The sequence below is a fragment of the Pagrus major genome, chromosome 24, assembly GCF_040436345.1.
Source record: "Pagrus major chromosome 24, Pma_NU_1.0".
Classification (NCBI taxonomy): Eukaryota; Metazoa; Chordata; class Actinopteri; order Spariformes; family Sparidae; genus Pagrus; species Pagrus major.
Genome location: NC_133238.1, coordinates 7,769,091 through 7,772,306, shown reverse-complemented (window position 1 = coordinate 7,772,306; position 3,216 = coordinate 7,769,091). Strand labels below are relative to the sequence as shown.

At 49.2% G+C, this 3,216-nt stretch overlaps 1 long non-coding RNA gene across 2 annotated transcripts; it reads right to left on the bottom strand.

The window, feature by feature from the left end:
- Nucleotides 1–379: 379 nt before the first annotated feature.
- LOC140992402 (uncharacterized) lies at nt 380–1,205 on the bottom strand. Of its 2 annotated transcripts, XR_012178043.1 has the most exons (4): nt 1,120–1,205; nt 957–1,043; nt 816–880; nt 380–736 (listed from the first exon to the last, which is right to left on the bottom strand). It is a non-coding gene; the product is annotated as an uncharacterized lncRNA (long non-coding RNA). The 2 variants fall into 2 exon arrangements; XR_012178042.1 differs by having other exon boundaries at nt 816–1,043.
- Nucleotides 1,206–3,216: the final 2,011 nt, after the last annotated feature.

The following is a 3,216-nucleotide window of genomic DNA, read 5'->3' as shown; positions in this document are numbered from 1 at the left end:
ATTACCACAGGGCAAGAGACTGTTGTAGAAAATATATACAGAAATACTTTATTTTGCAAATCAATAAAATTCACAACTTAACAACTGTTGCACGTCATGAAACCACTTGGGCCAAGGGAGGGGGAATGAATGGATGAGTGGACGGAGCTGAGGCTTACCACGGCGGCCCAGAACCAAAATCAAGGGAGGAGGAAAAACTAAATCAGAACACCTGTGGCACTGCACACACACGCAACTGAGGATCTGTGAGGAAAACCCACCACCAGGGGTTGGGTCGCCGCCTTGGGCCCACAGCGCCTGTCCACAAACAGAGAGGGAAAAATGAAAACGGCTTCAGTGATTAACAGCTCACTCACACACACACACACGCACACACGCACACACGCACACAAAGTAATAAAAGAAACTGAAACCAAAATACCAATACACATAATAACCTACAAACATACAAGACAAATCACATTAACAAAGTAATTGATAAATCAATAGTATTTAGTGGCAATTCCAGTCCAGGCGCGAGCTCAATGAAAAGCGCAATGGCCACGGGCAGTCAACCGGGCCACACAGCGCCGCACAACCCAAGGACGAAAACAGGTCCAGAAGAGGCCACAACGAGTCAATGAGACCAGAGCAGAGCCAAAACAGCAGTGCAGTCCAGGAAGCTGCAGCAGTGGGTTAAGCTACTTCGGCCTCACCGGCACAGCATCACAGAGGACGAGAGGAGGAATACTCCAGGCTGCAGCATAAAATTATTACAATCAGCCAGAAGCGGAGCAACAGATTATAAAAGAAAAAGGCGGACAACGCCAACTTACCACACGGAGGCACAATCACACCCAGAGGGGCTACCAGCGGGACAACCCGGCCCCACGCCACCAGTCTGTGCAGAGAGAAGACTGTCACCATTACGCATTTCGGCACATTGAATGGGAGAAAGAAGCAACTGTGCGCTTTACCTGTGCGCTGCGGGAGGAAACGCGCACCGCAACAGCAGGTGCGCCAAGAAGCACGACAGCACCAAACCACAGCCACGCCACCACAGTCTGTGCAGAAAGAAGACTGTCACCATTACGCATTTCGGCACATTGAATGGGAGAAAGAAGCAACTGTGCGCTTTACCTGTGCGCTGCGGGAGGAAACGCGCACCGCAACGGCAGGTGCGCCAAGAAGCACGACAGCACCAAACCACAGCCACGCCACCCAAGCTTCACCACGGCAGGCCACAGCCACCACCAGGGACCAGCGGATTCGGGAAAAGGAGAGAGAGAGGCGCGCCAGGTATGGACACTCTATATAGCGGCGCGGTGCCGCCCATCAATCAGTGCTCCCAATAGCACAACACAGCGCCCTGCTGCGAGAGGGGGTACACAGTGCTCCGGCCACACATTCATGGTTCCCAGATGATGAACCCTAATGACTGCATTTTACTGTAGCACAAGTACGGGGTAGATATTTTTGGTTTTTAATGAAATGCCTCGACTACTATTGGATGGACTGTCATGAAATGTTGGACAGATGTTCATGTTCTCTTCAAGATTCGTTATCCTTAACATTTAATCTAGTGCCACTATCTGTCAGAAAACTTACCTGTCAAATACTTTGGCTCATGAAGAAATGCCTGCAAAACTAGAGACATCATATTGATCCGCCACTGTACTTTTTGTATAGTGCTAGTTAGCAAATGTTACTATTTAAGGTTAGCATGCAACCACAACATTAAAACCACTAACAGGTGAAGTGAATAACACTGGTCATCTTGTTACAATGCAATGTTATGTTGGGGAAACTCTGAGTCCTGGCATTCATGTGGATGGCACCTGACACGCATCACCCACCCAAACACTTTCTTGTGGCAGGGGCACTCCCAGTGACCATGCCCCCCCCCACCACACCACACCACAAAAACTGCTCAGGAAATGGCCCAAGGAACGTGACAAAGCGCTGAAGACGCTGACATGGTCTCCAAAGTCCCCTGATCCCAAACCGACTGAGCATCCGTGGGACGTGCCAGAAGATTCATGGAGTCTCCACCTCACAACTCACGGGACAGAAAGGATCCACCGCCAAAGCTATGGTGCCAGACACCACCGAACGCCTGAAAGTCTTGTGTCAACGCCTTGATGGCACGGTGCCACGGACAACCCATGGTGGGGCCTTCCATGGATCTGACTTGTTCTGGGACATCCCACAGGTGCTGGATACGATTGAGATCTGGGGAGTTTCGATGTCTTTAGCACTTTGTCACGTTCCTCAAGCTGTTCCGGAGCAGTTTTTGTGGTGTTGCCATCCACTGTGATGATGGGAAAAGCACTGCTGTCTGGGACTGCTGTTGCCATGAGGGAGTGTGCTTGGTCTGCAACGATATTTGGTGGGTTGCGCATGCCAGGTTGCAAGGTTTCCCAGCAGAAGATTGCATTTGGACGAGAGGATCAGTGTTATTTTCTTCAACTGTCAGTGGTTTTAATCTTTTTGCTGATCAGTGTATAGCGAGAGGCGACCAAATACACACTGTTACCCTGAGTAAAATTACAGATTTCTGAGAGTTTGAACATTGTTGGAAACATACGGGATAAATATATGACACTATTCGTTTTTTAGTGCTTTTCATGCAGAAATGTAACTTATATTCCATCCTCATGTACAACCTTGGGAAGCCACTGGCTTGGCTTTGGTCTGTTAGTCTTGTTAACATTAAACAGTTTTTAGAGTGTGACTGACAGATGGCCACGTAGCTCAAGCAAGCCAACCAATAGCCACATACATAAAGAAAGATAAGTGGAAGTTGGATCTGAAGACTCCTGCTGAGCTCGTCAGTGGGCTGGTTGGTTTTCCCCGAGGAAGGAAGCTTGAAGCGCTATTAGGCTTCCTGGACCTGTTGGTGCTCCTCAGTGTGTGGGAACAAAAGATCTATGGATGCAGACATTCAGCTCGCCACAACTCAATCCTCTTTTCCAACCCCCTGCCAAATTGTTATCATTTTTCATCTTTTCTTGTTGGGCGCTCCTCAGCATGTTGGCACACACGTCGCCTTTAGTGAAACAAGGACGAGCGGTTTTGTCACATTGTAAAGTCATCAGAAGGTGGGCGAAGCAGCAGGGCTCCTCTGCTGGCTCCCATGTCTGACTCGTTTCCACCGGCTTGTTATGACTCTAACAGTCACATCCTACCCACTCACCCCATGGGAAGAGGTGGAGAGGGAGAAAAGCAGAATGAGAG